We start from the raw sequence: 20364 nt of genomic DNA, 5'->3' as shown, positions 1-20364 counted from the left end.
CAGAAACGTATTTTTCATTCAGTGAGTGCTGTGTCTGTGTGGTGAAATAAGAAGTGTGAAAAAGAACTGAAAAGAATAAAAGAGAACTGAAGAGATGAAAGAGCAGAACAGATTACTGGGCTGCAGTGTCTGCTGGAGGAGGCTGGTGCATGTGTAGGTGTGTGTTTGTTTTTGTACGAGTTCAGGACAAAAATGTCCAGACTTTGTAAAGATTTTCTGAACATATGGCACATTTTGTATTTTATGTTTTCATTTTTCCAGTGTTAAACTCCACAAGCCTGGGTTCGATTCCCTGGCTGGGCGACCAGGGTCCTTTCTGTGTGAAGTTTGCATGTTCTCCCTGTGTCTGCGTGGGTTTCCTCCGGGTTCTCCGGTTTCCTCCCACAGTCCAAAGACATGCAGTCAGGCCGATTGGACATGCTAAATTGCCCCTAGGTGTGAATGTGTAAGTCTGTCTGTCCTGCGATGGACTGGTGACCTGTCCAGGGTGTATCCTGCCTTCCACCCAATGACTGCTGGGATAGGCTCCAGCTCCCCCCGTGACCCAGAAGGAGAAGCGGCTTAGAAGATACAAGATACATGAACTCCACAATTAAAAATAAATTGTGCACAAAAATTTGCAATAAAACATAATTTGACTGGGCTTGTTCAAACTATTGCACACAGCTGTAATTTCTATTAGACATATGTATGACCCCAAGTTCTGACATTGTAGAAAACAAAACTGCGATAGCCTATGACAGAGACAGAGAGCGAGAGAGAGGGGCGGGGGAGTTCTCCATATGAGAAAAGTGGCTGGCTCAGTGATGCTGATGCAGGAGGAATCATCCTAGTCTGGAGGTTTTGAGGTCTAGCCAGTCAGACTATCCAACAGTGGCAATCCAAACACTGAGGAGCTGTCAGCAGCCACTTGGACACTTAGCTATGAAAGAAACGAGAACAAAAATAGCCTCTGGACCTCTCCCTGCAGTCTAAGCTGCTTACTTTATGGAAATAAGTGTGCCTTACATCTATTAAAGGAACATCACACATCATGTGGGTCAAGCATCGTGACACAGCAAATCAAATGCGGTAAAGCAGACTTTATTGAGATTGAAAACCCAGGCTAGAACTTGGAGCAGTGGACAATATAGAGGATAATATGCCATCATTTTAGTAAATGTTCGTCTATTACAGTGATTTTACCACAGTTAAGGGGCATTGTTAGTTACAATATGAAGCAGAAACTAAAGCAATGACAATGACAAAGTACAATATGATGAAATATAGCAACATTTAATAAAACAGTATTTTAAACAATAAGCAATTTCTCAGCCAAGCAGTATAGTTTGTTTGTAAACAGCAAGCTATGTTTGCCAATTTTTTAATAATGTGATGCATTAACACACAATTTAATTGAAATTTTTGGTCAGGTGTAAGCATACTGAGTATTTTACAACAACTTCTAGAACTACAGTGAAACTAGTCTATGTTATGTAGTAACAGTCGTGCGCAAAAGTTTTGGCAATTTTTGTTGATTTTCTAAGGGAAAATGAGTACACATCCTCTACAGAGATACACACGTCTGCATATTTTAATGCACAATTACTGTTTATTTGATGATTTATTAACATTAATGATTTATCTAACATTAAATTTGAAAAGAAACAAATGTGGCCTATGAAAACATTGTGGTATATTTTATATTTTATGTTTTATTTTTTCAATATGTTAACCTCAGCATATAAGTAAGAATTATGCACTAAAATCTGCAGAAAAATGTCATCGTACTCTATAGAGGATGTATTAATTTATTCACTTAGAACATCAACTATGTTGTTTTTGTTTGTCTGTTTGTTTGTTTGTTTTTTATTGGGGGTGTTCAAACTTACATACTTGCATACGACTGTATGAGAGCGTAGAACTGAAGTGTGGCCCCACATACGCTTTATCTTGCAGCTGAAGGTGTTAACCAGCTCTCAGTTCAGTAATGCTTGAAGTTGCAGTCATTGTCAAGGGAAACTAGTAAAAGTCGTATTAGTCATATTATTATAGTAGTAGTAGTTGTAGTAGTAATCGTAGTAGTTTCGTTTCTCTAAACTGAAGTGCAGAAACTAAACCTTTGATGAGGCATAAGTGACTGTACAGACAGACACTGACATAAACCAACAAAAGTGACTGGTGTGCTCGGATCTGATGAGCTGTCTTTTGATTCAGCGCTTTTCTATTCTGTTTAAACATGCAGCCAGATGGGGCCTCTTATCGTCTTTGCTATACATACACAGAGAGCTTTGGGCCTGGACTGTACAGCTGTGGTTTACTTAGAGTTCCCAAAAGTTATGATCCAGTCTACTCAGCACTTGTCTAAGTCTCTCTCTCTCTCTCTCTCTCTCTCTCTCTCTCTCTCTGTCTCTCTCTGTCTGTCATTCTGTTGTTACACAATAGACTGTAAGTTCTCACTTTGTTATATGTAGCCTATTTATTTGTGTTCTTCTATCAGATTTCTGGCTGCCATTCAGCAGTTTTGAGGTGTGAGCTGTTACATCCTGCCATTTACTCTTCTTGCTCATAGTCTCATCTTCTTGTTTTCCAATCTGCCTTCATCAAGCCAAATAAAAGTCTTGACTGTAAAGTACGTGCCTCACAGTGGGACACACCTTTTCTCATTCGGCTGAATGGACTGACCTGATTTCTACATTCATTTGAAACTGCATAACTTGTTTTGTTCAACGTCACTTTTGTCACAGGATCTGCTCTGGATTTCTCTTGAATGCGATCATTATTCTGATACTACTATCTGCCACACACACCATAAACTTGAAATGGAGACACTGAGGACTTTGCACTGTGATAGAGGAGTTTGATTGGGCTGCGAGCCAGAGACTTCTGACTATAACAGCTAAGTTTGACTGGGTCGTGAGCCGGATACTTTACACTGTGACAGCAGAGTTTGATTGGGTTGCTAGGCGCTACATATATTAAACGGCTAAAGGCCTTAATTTCCATAGTAGTGATACATTATCATTCAAAAGTTCGGAATTATTTTTCATGTTAATTATTTATTATTTTATACACTAAAAAGGAGAGTCAAAAGTCAGCAGCCACCAACATATCTGTACCTATGACACGTTACCCATTGGTAAAGATAGTTCGGTGGCTCCTGATTTTGACCCACCCTGTAGATGTAAATATTTGAAATAGACACCAAATGGAACTTTTGGTTTATTCAATATTTCAAGTATTATGGAAAGCAGAAGTTATGTAGTCTATAGTCTTACCATCAACATCTCCAGCTGAAACTCATCATTCTGGACACATCAGCTTCATACTAATTATTTGGAACCTGTGAAATTGTATAGTGTTAGCATATTAGAATCATATTGTAGTGTGTTCAAAAATGTGTTCTCATGTTTGTTCTGGGCTCTTGTTCTCCTGCAGTTGTTCTCTGGGTTCTTATTGCAAAGGCAAGACTAGCCTTCCTTCACTGTGTTTATGTGTTACAGGTCAGTGGGTGCAAGAAGCAAGAGCGAGCAGACATGAGCTGAGTGTAGAGCTAGCTGATAGCCTAAAGCCTTGCTATTGTATGGTGTGGCTGTGGATGACTAATAGCTTTAATCCTCTGGGGTCTAAGGGCATTTTCTTGACTTTTGCATATCTTCTTAAATTTGTCTTTAAAGGCACTTGAATATAACATGATACCCATATTTTTCATAACAAAATGCTCTGTTATCTTCATCACTGCTTTCCAAAACCACTGCAGCAACTTCAGCAGCTGTAAACTCTTCGTACACGTTCATGTGTCTCTGATGTGGACTGAATGAAGAATGAAGGGTTTCTGATATGATGCATAAGTCCTTAGTGATTTCCCAAGTGTCCATTAGTCAGTTTTATAGAAAATGTAGACCAACACACGAGTCCACCAATAGCACACAGCGAGAGGCAGATGATGTGTATCTCAGCCGCTCTTCATACCCTCATAACTCCGGATTGGAGTCAGTATGATCTTGAGATAAGATAAAATCGAAAGGGCAGAGGTTCTATATAGAACTATCTCTAGCACATTCCCCAACAATCCAAAGAATGCTTTCACTATGTGAAGAACCCTTTAATCATGCAAAGGGTTCTTTGAGTGTTCATGGTTCTATATAGAACCATTTTTTTACTTAAAAACCTTTCAAGAACCATCTTTTTAAGTGTGCATGTGTCCAACTCACTTGCTCCTTACTTCAACCACACCATCCCCCACTTCCTACGATCCCCTCTGTAAATCACATAACCCCTCTATAGAGCCTTTCACAGTGCAGCCCCTTCTCCTCCTCTCCCCCCTGCTTTAGGCGAGCATTCCCAGGGCCTGCGCTCGCTCTTACTCTGCCCTGAGCAAACAGATCGGCGGAGGGGTCACGGGGCCTTGACTTCTGAGACCGCGTACACTCAAAGATGGATCAGTTCCAGATGAGCGCACACATGTCACACCCATCTCTCCAGCTGAGCTGAAACTGCAGCTGCTTCTACTGCATCCGAGACAGCACCTCGACAGACACATGCTTGCTCAGCAGAGCTGACTGAAGGAATGTGTAAGTGGATGATGAATGTTCCTGGTTGTGGATATTAAGAGGAGATCTGATTAAAGTGATAATGCTCCTTTAATTTTGCACTGGAGCCATGAGGCTATCGTAGCTAACAAGTAATAGAAACTTACACCCAAACAAGTAGCCTCATAGATTCTACAAGTCTCTGGAACTGTGCTAGAGGGATGAAACACCAATCTTAAAGAGATATTCCCTAATTTAGTGTTTTGATGATGGTGGTAGAGAGCATTGACTGAAGTGTCGGTCCAGAATCACCCATAGGTGTTCAACTGGGTTGAGATCTGGCTACCGAGAAGGCCACAGCACATGATTTACATCAAATTCATACTCACCAAACCATTCAGTGACCTTTACCTCTAAGGGGATAAGTGGACCCAAACCATTGCTGTAGAATGCCCTCACTTTACAACAGAGCCACCCAACCCCGTAAATCAAGGGGTGAAGGCCTCAGGCCTGTACCGTTCTCTTTGTGTACATCGCACATGCACTCGTCTACTTGTGGATAATAGAGTGAAGGATGACTCGTCTGATCTCTTAGAGACCATTTGGTTTCTGCACCACTGACCTCTGAGGTGTCTCTCTACTCATTTCTACTTATTCAGATTTTTTTTGTCCCCCATTTGCACTTTGTGCAGTTTGTGACATAAGTTGGCATGTGCAGATAACAGAATACACAGCAAGAAGACACAGTAACTTACACTGTATGTCCAAAAGTTCACTTAGCTAATATTTCTTCTGAAATCAAGGGAATTAACAGGGAGTCTGTCCCCCATTTGCTGCAGTAACAGCCTCTACTGTTCTGGGAAGGCTTTACATTATAGATGTTGGAACAATGCTGTGAGGATTTGTTTACATTCAGCCCCAAGAGCATTAGCGAGGTCAGGTACTGATGTTGGATGATTAGTTGTTTATCGTAAACAGCACTCTAACCCATCCCAAAGCTATTGCACTTTCAACAGCTCCACAGCCCACTGCTAGGGGGCTTTGAACCTTTCAAGTCAACACTTGGCATTGGGCATGGTGACCTTAGGCTCATGTGCAGCTGCTCCAGAGCATCTGATTCTATTGTGAGTGCTTTTCTATAGAGATTATATAAGCTTTGTGTGAGCAATGGGTGCATTTAAACATATTCACTAATTAGAAGGGGTGGACACTTTTGGACAAACAATGTGTTTAGTACAGCAGCATTGTAGTTTCAATAGATTTCATGAATACTGCAAGATTGCTTTGAGCCAATACAGTAATTCTACCTATTAAAATGTTTAACATAATAATAGTATTCTATTATTAGGACATTTCAGCCAGGTTTGAAAAAAAAAATCTCATCTTACAGCCAATTATTAATAATGTCAACATTATTTTTCCATTGCTACAGCAGAATACCACTCTACCCACTCTAATTATGTCATGTGAAATGGACATGTTGTATAATCTACTTAGCAGTCTGTGATACTCGAGTCAGGAATTCTAGCTGTCTGACCAGCTTTGCCTTTCAAGCATAACTCATAACTCAGCAAGACTGATCTGTCTTTAGGTCAGCTTGCCAAGACATCCAGACGGTCACGATGGTCTTGACACCCACCCCGGCCAGGAGAAGTTGGTTACTAAATGCGGTAGAGCTCATATTAAGATATCAGACATACAAATAAGAAGACGATGCCACTTAAAAAAGACTGAGCTATATCTGGTAGTCTAAATAGTCCAAAGTCACAAATGTCTGGGTTTTAATGCCTCTTTGTGTAGATAAAAGGTAAGTAAACCTGATCTTGGTGGATATAGTCATTGTTTCATGTGAGGAAAGGAGTCTCAAATATTTGCTCAGTGTTCTTTGGATTGCATTGGCTTTAATTTTAGATTGTGCCCCATTTATCTGTGTACATATGATTATGATCTGTACATATTAATAACTTACTTTGCTAAACAGGACAGGGTCATTTGATCAGAATGTTTCACCCATTGCACCCTGAATGTGGGCCCAGACTTCAGTTCTTCACACTTAAAACTCTATAAAATAACTTACATATTAATTTTACGGTAGTTATAATAAGTTTAAATAATAAGTGAATAATAAGTCTTAAGATTAATAGCTGGATAATAAGCCTGCATATTAAGTGATTAACTCCTAAGAGCCAGATCACATTTGTGATTTAATATAATGATGATCACTACTAGTTTGACCCCTTAAATGGCCAGAGTCCAAAGTTTTATTACACATACTTCTATAACCTAAGAATAGCTCAACCAATTTGCATCGAAGTCCCTGTACTGAATTATACTTACTGAATTATAAGCTTCAGTATGTAATATGCCTGTAATTTTAAGGGGTTAAACATGTAGCTTATAGCCTGTAATGTGCTTTACTTTGTATGCTGCAGTGTTTCAGTAAATCCTTCAGTAAATACTTCAACTTGAAGCCTCACTCTTAATATTGGAGGAGCCTTTAGTATAGTATGCTTCAGTTTACTTAGAGCTGACAAATACAACTTACAATCTCTTATAATGTGTTATGAACACTACTTTTAATGCATTATGATAACAACTCATAATGCACAATAAGCATGGCTATGAAGTGTAATGTATTTTTATAAATATATATTTACATATTTATAGGTACAAAGAAACCAAGACTTCCTCTTTTCTCAGTCTGTGAACAACCTACCCGCTAATATCAGCCCATATTGTCAGTATGTTTATGGTTGCCTCTGTGTTTATGGTGGCAAACTGGACTTAGTAGAAGACATGCAACGGCCACGATAAGAAACAATGGCACAAAGCCGGACATAAAGCAGTCACAGAAACAGAACAGCTTCTATCTCTCTGTTACTCCCTCACACAAACTCTCTCTCTCTCTCTCTCTCTTTCTCTCTCTCTCTCTCTCTCTCTCTCTCTCTCTTTCGCTCTCTCTTTCTCTCTTCCGTCCCACTCTCTATCTTCAGCCTCCTCATCTCTCTTTGAATCACCCAGAGCCAGTCTGAACCAGTTTGGTTCAGTGTTTTCCACTTCTGCAGCTCTAGCGTGACTCATGTGAGGCACTGGGGACAGCAGCTAATACCCATGAAGCTCTGTCCAACTAAAGCTCAGGCCCGAGGGTTTACATGGGTGCATCGGATTGCTATAAAGAACCCAGCCTTCTGGACTGTCTCCAAGGGCATTTGGGAAGGGAGTTGCTAATTGATGTGGTTGTTCATGTGGCAGGGGGCCAAAAGGAGGGTGTAAGGAAAGGTGAGAGGTAACAGATTTCTACGACAATGACACATTACACATTGCTAATTTTTCATATTTAGAACCAGCCAAACTCATTAGAACAGTTGATTAAGGAACTCTGATACAGATCTGAATTCACAAATCCATTATTTCTAAATAAAAAAAAAACACAAGATATTCAAAGACAAACACTGAGAAGTTCTTAAGAACATTAAGAAGTTCTTGAATATTCTCTTAAGAGAGAAAGACTTTATCTCCTCTGTTGTTTCATGTTTCATGTATCTTAGTGGCATTCAATACATTTTACAGCCCACTAGTCAGATACATTTTGAATCTTTCATTCTAAAGCAAGAGATGAGGAAACCACATATGCGCTCACTTCAGTTCCTCCCTGTCATAATTACGTAACTCACATACATGCAAAAGTTTGAATATCCCTGGTCTGTTGTATTTTCTAAGTGAAAATGCTTGAAAAAAGTTATGGTACAGTGAATATTTAATGTTTTATTTTTTCCAATTTGTTTCCAATATAAAAAGTTTGTTATATATTTATATATTTAAGTTTGTTCTCTGTAGAGGATGTCTTATGACTGCATTAGGTCTGTAGTATATACTGAATTATTTATAGCAGTCACTGAAAACTAAGTGCTAAGATTAATGACTGAATAATAAACTTGAAGTGTAAGGGTCTGGGAACGTAATCATTTCAAGAATACCACTGTGTTTAGAATTAATTCTCAATAGAAAAATTAAAAAATTCTAAAGAACTTTTTAAAGAACAGCGATTTATCTATATCTTTTTAAGTCAGATGTTAAAGGAGGGCACATTTAAGAAGACTTTATTTCTTTAAACACTGAATCTGGCCTCTATTTCCCTTTCCAGCTTATCTAAGACCGGTTTTTACAATTTGTCCCTTTTATAACAAAGCATGTTATCCAGTTATCCATTTTAAGACGTATTATTCAGTAACTACTACAAATTATTTGGTAACACCTATGAAATTTGTGTGTAAGTTATATAAAGAACTAAAGACTTGACCTTCATACAGGGCCCTGCAAGTTATATGAACAAGCTGGCTTTAAGAGTAATACAGTGACTGAATGAAGTTCTGCAGAAATGTAAGATAATTCTGTTGCTCAAGGCTGTGTGATTTTCATCTGACTGAAACAGTCTCTTAAGGGAAGTTGCTTTCACATGCCAGATTCAAAAATTCAAGATAACACAACACTATTCTTTCAAGACTTTCACAGGAAGCTATTTTGCAGAAAGTTTCAAGGCTATCTGTCTCACTAGGACCAAAAACAAGAACTGCAATCCAGTTCCAACTGGATTTCTAGGTGCTGCAGGGCGTGGAGAGATGAATCTTTTATGTGCTGTGAATCGTATGAATTTAAAGGCTTTCAGTGCTCACAGAGTGCTCCAGTGTCTTCTGAAGACTGGGAAAGATGCACCGCATGACATGCTAAATCATAAAAATGCTTGTTCATAATCAAAGCCATTAGATTTAAAGCTATAGTTTACACCTTTATCCCAAATGTAGTCGATAAGCTAAGACGTTTGGTGTTTGAAGTTTGCTATCTTGGATTTGTACTGAAGCTATGAGGCTAATGTGGCTAAGAAGGGGTGGAAGATTTCAAGCCAAACTGATATATCACTTGAATGGTACATGCTTATGTGGTGTCTGACACTGTGTGACATACCGACATTCTGTTATTTATAGAAATGTACAAGAGTAGCTAAAACTAATGTAGAAGTAATATCAGCTATCTTTAAGCCTGAATTCTGTCTGTACTTTTGTCCACTTGAATGTTATACAGTGTCAGAAAACATTTGAGATTATTTAATTTGACACGATTTGAGGCAAGAGTGTGATGAATTCTGTTTGCAGTTAGCATGATGCTAATTTCAGGGGTATAAACTTCCATTGCATTAACTACATTAGCCTCGATTTGCTACACTGGGCCAAGCTATTTCTTTAACAGCAAAAGAGTCATAGTTAAATTTATTTAAAGGAGAGCAGCAGATGTGTGTTACACAGAAAGATCCAGAAGCAGCTTGAGCTGTTATCTAACCACCTTGTTGTATCTTTAAAGTTGTACACAGTGCTAGCCTTGCTCTATAGGGAGTACACAACAGGTGTTTTGAGTTGTGTGGGCTGACCCAGTCGGCATGCAGTATATTAAAAGAGTCCATCAGACAGTGAAGGACTGTTAATTCTTGGCACAGACTTTCATGGGACTTTCATTTCTCTCTGTGTACAGCAATGTTTAGCATTTCATCTTAATGACACTTAACAGCTGTAAAGGCATATTCCACTTGAGCCCTGAAGCAATATAAAGTGACATTATAATAAGATACCCGACATATAGCAATAAATCTGTCATTTGATTGATTGTACATTGGAATCACAATGACGTAATCTGCATGACAGTGCGCTTTCAGGTTGATTTAAAAAGCCTAAATCATGGAAAAATAAACTTTCCTTACTTCCTTTTAATGAAAGCGTTTGATATAGTATGTAAACCATGGTAAAATTCAAATGAAACAGATACTTAGCTCATATATATATATATATATATATATATATATATATATATATATATATATATATATATATATATATACTGTAGCTCATTCACAAAGCACTCCATAATTTTAAGGTGATTGGGCAGAGCTAAACTGCTGTAGGCTGAATTAATAATTAATGTATGTAAATTAATTACTGTTTTACCACATACAACCAAACTTAATAAGTAGACCTTAAGGAGAGAAGCTAAATATTAGAGAACTGTAGGATATGGGCCCTTTCAAAGAACTGACTTGGATTCAAAGTTTGTCTTCATACTCGCATGCATGAGGGCTTTAGGTCATAAACAACCCCATTTGAACTTCAGGAAAGCTCTCGGCCTCTATCTTCAGTCTTTGTTCTTATAGACAGTAACTCTCTGTTCCTCACACAAGTCCACTTGATGCCTGCAGATGAGCCGCCTCTCACTCGGTGCATATAAAATCAGTTTTGGGTGGAAGCTGTATAAAATAGTATTGTAAGAGCAATTCAGCACAATATTAAAACTGTGTAATTCTGTTTTTTAAATTTATGTTTGCCCAGTTTGAATAAACCAACTGTCCTTTACATTATATGAACATTTCATGATGGGAAAAAGTAGGAATAGTTAACTATTACTTGGAATAAAATCTTCTTACATGAAATAACTATATAAATAACTATATGCATACATATGCATATTAACTGTAAGAAGATTTTTTTTTTTAATATCAGTAATAATAACAATAACACAGAGCCCTGCTGATAACATAACTTCTTAGTATAAATAATGCATAGCCACAATTTACTAAGGCATAGGAGCTGGATCCTAATGTGGGGCCACAATTTTGTTAAAAAAATTAAGTTGTGACCACAACTTAATTATCTCTTTCCTACTCCTTACTAAGTCGCGGTCAGGGCTTAACTATCTTGTTCCTATGCCTTACTAAGTTGCAGCCATGGATTAAGATCTTGTTCCCATGCCGTAGTAAGTTGTGGCATCTCCCAGCTGCCAACTATCCTATAAATGATTATTTTGTACATTCAGCTTATTACTAGCCATTAATGCCTTGGATAGGTTATAACTAATCCTTGTGTACCCGACTGTCTCCTGCCATGTACTCATTCATTAAATTGTACTTAAATTAAACTGTTTATTTTCAGTTCATGGTGGCTTAACATTGAGTTTCTACCCAACAAAGTCTGTTAAATAAAGTTTATATTCATTAAACCTCTGGCCAACAGAGAAACGTTAACAATCCATACACTTTATCAAAAAGAAAGATAGAAATAGCCACATGGATTTCGCAATGTTCTCTTACAGGCCGCCGGCCTGTGTTGGCGGGAATGTGAGCATGCTGACGTGCAGATGGGGAAGTCCACGAGTTGCAGCCGAGTGTGTAACACATTCCTAACACACTGCTCACTGTGCTGAGTCAACCTCTAGCTATAACCCTCTTCTACAGAACACAGGATGTGTAGAGGACTGAGGACCTGTCATTTGGCACGTCTAACAGTTACTGAAGTGGCTTACATTAGAGAAATGAGTCAGAAAAGTGCTCTCACCTCAACACAGCCACTCTTAATTGGACAGACAAAGGATGAGCAGGAAGAGACTTGGAAAGAGAGGCGAGAAATGAGATAAATTACAGGAAGCAGGAAAATATATCCAAGAAAAGCAGGACAAAAGTAGTAAAACCAAGTTAAAACAGCAACTAATTGAGTGAAAACTGTTGAGAAAATTGGCAAATAAAGATAGCTAGAGAAAAAAGATTAAATCCTACAGCTGCTTGAATAAATATACTTATTTATATATTTATATACTTAAATGATCTTTAGTCAAATACTCAAGGGGTAAATAGGCATATATGGTGTACTTAACTGCTCCTTTTAGTTAATACGTATACTTACGTTTTTTACAATACAAAATCAAGTCACAAGGACACAGAACTCCATATCCCCACATTAAAAGTTTAGGGACATATGCAGCCTTTAATTTATCTCCAATGTATTTATGATGCCCCTCATCTATGGTAACCATTGTCAAATAGACCCTACACCACTTACAATACGATATACATTATATGCCCATACGTATGTGGACGCCTTCCTAATTATTGAGATCTGCCACAATCATTGGTGCATAAAGTCAAGCACGTAGCCATGCAATCTCCATAGACAAACCCGATGGTGTAATGGGTTGTACAGAAGAGTTCGGTGACTTTAAGTATAGCACAATCATAGGACACCACTTTTGCCACAAGTCAGTTCGTGCAATTTCTGCCCTGCTAGATCTGCCCGAGTCAACTGTAAGTGCTACTACTGTGAAATGGAAGCATCTACAAACAACAACAGCTCAGCCACGAAGCAGCAGACTATGCAAACTCAGTGGGACCACAGAGTGCTGAAGTGTGTAGTGTGTAAAAAATGTATATCCTCTGTTGCATCACTCACTGCAGACCACCTCTAAAAGCAACATCAGCACAAAAACTGTGCATCAGGAGCTTCATGAAATGGGTTTCCACAGCCAAGCAGCTGTTCGAGTTTGGTCAACCCCACTGAACACCTTTGGGGTGAATTGGAATGTTAACAATGAGGCGGGCCTTCTCGTCCAACATCAGTGCCTGACCTCACAACCGCTCTCATTAGATCAACTCTTCAACTAACGATAGGAAGTATAGATAATTACACTGTCATCTTTTATTAATTCAAAGTCATTTTAAATGGGGGCCATACATTGTTTAATAAGACCCTGTTTAGGCCACTGCCTTGTTATGATGTCAGAACTCATCAGCACTGAAACTTTTAGCTATTTAAACTTTCTATAGACTAAACGAGAGTTAAATATGTGCATTTAATGAAAGTTTGGAAAAGAAAACTCATCAATATTTAGGCTAAACCTGATCTTTATGCAAAGGAAGATTTTTTTGATGAACATGAAGCTGAACCTATTAGCAAATAGCTGTTTTATGCTTGACAAAATCATTGCAGATATCTTTCATACTTAACTGAAAAGTAAGCATAAAAGTTTAGATTTTTAAAGAAGGCTAGATGTCCTCAAACTTCTGACAGGCACTTATTATGTCAGAGAAAATGCCATCATGTTAAATCTGTTGTGCATATTCCAAATGCACTGTACTAACTTTATATATAAGGGGGCCTGAGAGGGGTCTGGAGTGGGGTGGGGCAGTGGAGGAAGGGGTGTAGCTGTGTAGGTGTGTCTCCTAAAGACACTGCTTATTGGCTGGGTTTCTGAACTCGTGTGCATCAGTGTCATCGGGGGGCGGATTTCAGGAGTGTCTGCTGAATCGTCTGCCCAGCTGGGAAAGCCAGAGGGAAAAGAGAGGAGAGGGGAAAAAAGGGCGGGAGAAAGAGCGAGAAAGAGCTGGAAAGCCGGGGAAGTGAGCCAGATGGTCTGAGGCGTCAAACTGAGCCTAATCCCAAATGTTTGCACATATTAAATTCCATCTCATTTGTGTGACTCACATTTTTGTGTGTACTGGCTTGACTGTAGTGGTTTGCACTTGAATGCAAAATCCTCTCCCCAGCCAGATTAGGAGTCAGCAAGGGATGCCAAATGAAGTAATGCAGTCAGCCGCAGAAATTTGCCCCAATTTCACTTCAGTTTTTCACCCTGGCTGTCTGTTTGTCTGTCTCAGTCTATTTAATTAAGTGCACATCCAGTAAAAAGACTCTACACACTAGACTGAATATGTTACTCACATTCTTAAAGACATGCCTATGAGATGCTAGATATGCTATTGTCAATATAGAGGATGCCTAGGAATTTATAAAAAAACACTGAAAGAAATAATTTTAAAATACACCCCCCACCCCATTTTAGCCTATAAGATCTCAGCATATGAAACACTTATTCAAGTCAAAGCATCTTTCTCACGAGGCTACTTGAGAGCATGATCAAGAGTGTGTAAAGCTGCATCAAGGCAAAGAAAATGTTTTTTCAAAAATCTTAGGGCACCTGATTGCATTTTTTTACAGTAAATTAAAAACAAATTCCTGTTTCAAAACTTTCCTTTTGAAAATATATATAAAAATATAACAATTATCCCCATTGTGGTCACATTGTGTATTTCCCGCATAATAATTTCAGTAGTTAATACTTGATTTACTGCTTTAATGTTCATTCATAAGTGACCCTTGGTCAAAAGACATGTTTTGTTTTGTTTTTTCAGTGAAAATACATAACATCATCTACAGAGAACTATATTACATATATATATATATATATATATATATATATATATATATATATATATATATATATATATATATATAATTAATCAAATAAACAATAATTGTGTCTTATATTTTACTCAGAAAAGCAACATGTAATTTGTCCAGGGGTGCCCAAATTTTTGCGAGCAACTCTGTATAGACATCTGATTAGGCCTGTCTGTCTGACTTATCTGTTCTATCTGTCTGTCTGTCTAGCCAGGGTGGGGGGACCACCTTATTATTATTATTATCATTATTGTTATTTCTTTTTTCCTTTCACTTCATGTTTCTCCACATAGGGGAGGCATAAGGGTTACCAGTGGGGGTAGGTAGTGGTGGTTAATGTTCCTGAGTTCCTAGGTGTTACACTGTTCCAGTGCTACCTGTAATATATCCTTTAATACTTGCACTATAATGAATGCACAGTAAGATGCATGAAAAAAGGAACAAATCTAATATATAAGGTAGTTTAAGATACATAAGATAGATTTTTATTATCTAAAAATGTTGAAAATATTTAAAGTGAGGAAGATTCTCTCAATAGGTGGATACAAACGTTGACTCCTACTGTATATTGTCACTGTCATAAGAGAGCCATATATCTTCAGTTTGCCAACAAATTGTATGTTAATGTAACAAGATTTTTGTTCCAAGTCATTTTAGACTGAAATATCCACACAGTATTAAATGCATGCGACATTTTCTAATGATTAAGAAATACAGGCTTTTAATATGGCAGCAACTATAAAGAGCAACAATACAAATAGAGCAAACAGTTCCTATCTTTCTGAGAAGGGGCCTAAATGGAATTAGTTGCCGTAACCCAAGCTGAGAGAACAGGGTGAGCACAACTGCGACCCCAAGGTGCAAAAATTCTTGTCATTACATAAGCACACATTGTTATGATAGACAGCCTGAGTGTAGGTTTTGACCCTGCTGCCTTTTTAGCATCATGTGAACCACACAGAAAGCTACAGTCCTTTAGCAATGAAATTTGGTCTTATTGTGTTCTGATCCAGACAGTTGAAGCACACAATTAAAAACACTATTCAGTTTTATACCGCAGCGTTGTGATGTTGTCAGAAGAGGTCAGATGGGGTCACTGGCTCAGAGTGGTTTACTGAGGCTGCTCAGTCTGTCAGCTCCTTGGGTGACTTGTAGAATACTAATTAATTTTCCAATGAGGCAGAGGATTTCTAGCAGTATCAGATGTTATGGAAAATAAACTGAGCCAAAACCAGCTCATCACTTCATCTGAGCAGGAAGGAGACGCTCATGAGTGTATATTATGTTAATGGGCTGTTATAGCTATGCGTCTAAACCCCAGAGTCCAGACTTCAACATCACTGAATGTGTTTGGTATCACTTGGATTGTAAGAAGCAGAAAATGCAACCGACTTCTAAGACTGAACTTTGGAGGTGTGGAAAAATATCCCTGCAGAAACCAGAACCAAGTCTTCAGAAAAGAATGGAAGTTGTAATAAAGGTATAGGCATTGAAACCTTTGATCCAACATTTAGTTGAGGAAGCTCTTGTGTAATTTGCTATTAAATATGTTTTCAGCTTTTTTCATAACTCACAAATTGAATGATTTGTACTTAATAGCTGACTGGAAATGAAAAAAATGAAGCGAAAAATGAAGTTCCAGTCCTCCACATTTCTCCTCGTCTTTAGTGGAACTTTCTCTCATCTTTATTAATGACATCCTCAGGGTCTGTACAAATGTTGGCCTAAACTACTGCATAAGGCCTCAGGTTGACAAGAGCCTTTGCAAAGACTTAGTTTATTATGATATTGCAGGACTGTGAAGGCAGGGTTTGGGCAGAGACCGTAAACCAGTAATGAGAACATTTTGTGTTTATTGAATTACTGAACCAAATGCTGTTATAAATGTAAAATAGTAAAATGGCAGTAAAACTAAGTGCTTGTGGCAAAGAATGTCTATGTGGTTACATTTATGCCCTTTGTGTGTATTTTTCTCATAAATGTTAACTGAGGTTTTTTTTATGTTGCACAATTAGGGAACATATTAGCATAAATAAATATAGACAGAACATAAATGGACAAGTGCAATAAGTCACCAGAAACCTCTCTGCCTAAGCTTTAGAAGAGAAAAAAAACATTATCAACTTAACTGGGTTTTTGTGTGTGAATGGTGTTACTGTCTGCAATAAGTTTGCTACCGACTATCAACACTCTTTATCACGTTTATACGAACAGGCGGCTAAACTGCTATAGGCTGAATGTGTGGACCTCACATTCAAAAATCAGAGTTTTCTTGCAGGTCAGTTTCTATATGTGAACTGCATATAATAGGGGGGTTGAACTGAAACTTGAACAGTGTTTATATGGTATGTCAAGGTTGGAAAATTTGTTTTGGGTGCTTCGAAAGCTCTTGTGTACCAGTCAAATCAGTGTGCATCAAATCTGCAGTAAATGCAGATTCGTGGTTCCATCTTGAGACACTTACATGGACATGAGGGCGAACAATTTGGGTGAAAAGGCAAAATTCAAAACAAAGAATGGAGTAAACACGTTGAGGTTAAGTAATAGACGCTGGCATGAGATGCCCGCCACAGTGCTTGAAATAAACAATGTGGCACTCGGGGGGAACTGGGTTAGAGGCTCATGTGAGTCAATCCGCTATCTGCTCTGTACAGCAGCTCAAATAGGGCCTTTACTCTTATACCAATGCATTCCCTCAATGAACTGAAGCTAGTTATATATTACACAAAGTTAACAAACAAGAGAGAGTCAGGGAGCAAAAAACCTTCCAAAATCTATATTTGTCCAAGTGTGTGTGTGTGCAAGTGTGTGTAGATTTTAAAGGTGGAAAATGACTTACAACCAGCCTCATTACAATAAACAGACCTACATGTTTTTCACTGTAATAGCACTCTTTTGGTGTGTAGTTAAATCATAGTGCTTTTACTTTAACATGAGTTTAAGTATGTAACTTGCCCATTTAAATTTTATGTTCACATTACAGAGTAAAAAATCTCAACTTTTCACAATTCAAACCACCAGAGACTAAATAGCTATTTGTGCTCTTATTTATTTATTTATTTAGTTATTTAGTTAGTTAGTTAGTTAGTTTTCTTTTGTCATTTTACCATTTCAAGCACCTTGGCTTTCTAGCTTTAAACATCTTTAAAGGCGTTCCTTATATCTTCCATTGCCAGTGTTTGTTAGTTAGCTGATTTAGCTAATTTAGCTAATGGAAGGTAACGTTCCAGATAAGCTAATGGATTAGCTTAGGTAGCCAATAAACTGAGTGAAAATTTAAGCACTTTCTTTCTGCATTTTAGATTACATTTGAAGCTTCAAAACACATTCAATTTGCTGTATTTGAAAGCTTGCAATAGACATATTAACATATATTTTACCTTGTGGCAGTTTTTCAGTAAAGAGTCCTGCCATGGAGCTGCAGCCACTGTTTTCCCTTCCTCACATCTGACTGAAAAGTACTAGTCAGACTACCACTCACATTAACAGTCAGTGATGCATCTAGAACTTCCAGAAGGCCAGGAGTGAAATGTAAAATTGGCTCCACCCATTGTGAATCAAAACATGACTGTTCAACAGTCAGCTCCTAATTATATTAGTGGTTAATCTGACACATTAGGCTATAGTTCAGCTTCTGAAGTCTTGACTAATGGGAGAGCTCACTTTGCTGTATCTACCTAGATGCGACAGAAGAAAAGACCTACTTGGATAATCTTCCATTGAGCATTTCAAGAATTTCATTCTTTAGTTTCTAACCAAAACGTAAAACTAAACTGCTACTTCTCTGAAGGCCTAGGCAGCCCTGGAGGTTTCCCATTCATTTAAAGTAAAAGACTATTTATTTACTCTGTTTATTAATACTTTTACTTTTATTAATGCATAGTATCACTACACTAGCAGTACTCTTACATGAGCAGAGATTTTCAGTAATCATCCTCTTTCCACTGCTGGTAGTATGCGTGTGGACAGAAAGCAGCAGGGGACGTTTGCTATGCGTAGGGAAGAGCTCTGTCTGCACCTGCTCTTCTCATGTTCATGGGGGGTCAAGGCTCACAGTGACTCAGGAGAAACTGAGACAGAGACCAGCGTGAGTCAAGCTGACTAAAAAAGGAAGAAGTCTGGCTCTGCTTGAAAATATAGTTCTCCTTTACCTGCAGAGAGAAAACGAGAGAGAGAGAGAGAGAGAGACAGGTAAAATAATGACCTATGCCCTAGGTCATTATTTTGGAACAGTGCACTCTTTATTTGTTTTTGCCCAAAAATAGAAATAACAAGGTACTGAACTGCAGAACACGGGGTCATGGGGTTTGCTCGACACTTCACCTTATGAAAAACAATTTCGCTTCAGCTCAGCTGGCTTCCTTTCTGCAATGAGCTAAAATGATCATTCCTGTTACTTGTGGTCAATTCATAACTCGGCAAAGCAAAATATACTGCCCCTTTGAGTTTTTCTCTGTGCACATGTTGCAACACATGACTCTACAAGTCTAAATAGTTCTATATTTGTGTTATTGCAAAAGGTGTTTTTATTATTATAACTTTTCCTTTTTGTCTAATCAACTTAGATTCGCCAATATTTTTTTAGTATTCTTGTTGTTGTTTGTAGATTTACAGTGTCCTCCAATTATTTTCCATATGGTGAGTAATTTTTAGTACAATGTCATTGCATAACAGGCATGCGCTTCTTTTAATATCGGTGCCCCACCATTAAGCCTAATGAGCTTTGAATCCCCTCTAGAGGGGAGTGAAAGTTTAAATGGAAACTCTCTGGGGAGGTTGAACGTAAGGCCTAAAATAAACGTGGCAGCAGGCCCCTGCACAACCCGTACACGTCAAATGTGAACTCTCAGAGACTTGTAATCGCCTCCTCTTGAGCAGCAGAATGTTGCAGGGATTAAATGGTCTCGACAAAGACTTCTGTTTACCGGCAGAATGAGATAGCTCTGCTGCCATCGTAGCACTCTCTGATCCGCGCAGATCACAGGGCTGGAGTCAACGCAACTTTAATCTGTAAACATGCACGTCAAACAAATGCTGCTTTTACGCGCATGTGTTTGAGGATGATATTACACCAGCAGCAGACAGGCTGTGGACTGGATCTTCATCATGGTAGCTTATTCCAAAACTGTACAACACTTAACCTCTCAAAACATTCACTTAGGCCTGTGACACTTAACAGAGTTACTGCAGTAACAGCTCCCAATTATAGTAAAAACTCATTGCTCATTTATTGATTTATTTCATTCAAACCATAGCTAATACAGTAGTATGTGATATCTGACATATTACCATATTGAATGCCTAAGTGATGTAGCTGTTGAGCTGTGCTGGTTGAACGTGCCTGAAGTTGACGCTGTCAGGAGGGCCCTATGTGTCACTGCAGCAAGAAGATATGCCTGTACAAAAAGCTGCATATAGTATGCTGAATGATTTAGGACATCCTTAGACCACAGTATCAGATCTCAGACAGACAAATCAGCTTCAGTTCTCAGGAAAAACACCGTCTAAGCTGTTCTACAATTTGACATAATGCAAAAAGGCCAACAAACATTAAGCTTCAACTCACACTACAACTGTGTTTACTTCCAGATCCACTGCAGTGTTAGATACAGTCTCAAACTACCAGAAGAAAAAGTGAGTTTAAAGAATAAAGAAGTACAAGGCAAAGCAAAGAGAAAACATCAGTCCAAACAACACTTTTCGGTTCCATTTGGCACTCAGGCACAAGGGCTACAAGGTTCCCTGGCTAGGGTAACAATGACTCTGCACTCAAACTTGAACACTTGCTTCTGCAGTTGAGGCTG

General features: G+C 38.3%; 1 long non-coding RNA gene across 1 annotated transcript in view; it reads right to left on the bottom strand.

Annotated features, from left to right (window-relative positions):
- LOC118827021 overlaps positions 1-18022 on the bottom strand; it is a 29336-nt gene extending 11314 nt beyond the window's left edge. The window contains exon 1 of the long non-coding RNA XR_005008838.1: positions 17941-18022. This is a non-coding gene — a long non-coding RNA (uncharacterized LOC118827021). The remainder of the gene's footprint in view (positions 1-17940) is intronic.
- Between the last annotated feature and the right edge of the window lie 2342 nt (positions 18023-20364).

This window comes from Colossoma macropomum, unplaced genomic scaffold (assembly GCF_904425465.1).
Source record: "Colossoma macropomum unplaced genomic scaffold, Colossoma_macropomum, whole genome shotgun sequence".
NCBI lineage: Eukaryota > Metazoa > Chordata > Actinopteri > Characiformes > Serrasalmidae > Colossoma > Colossoma macropomum.
Note: the sequence above shows the minus strand (reverse complement) of the source record. Positions and strands in the feature narration are given on the sequence as shown.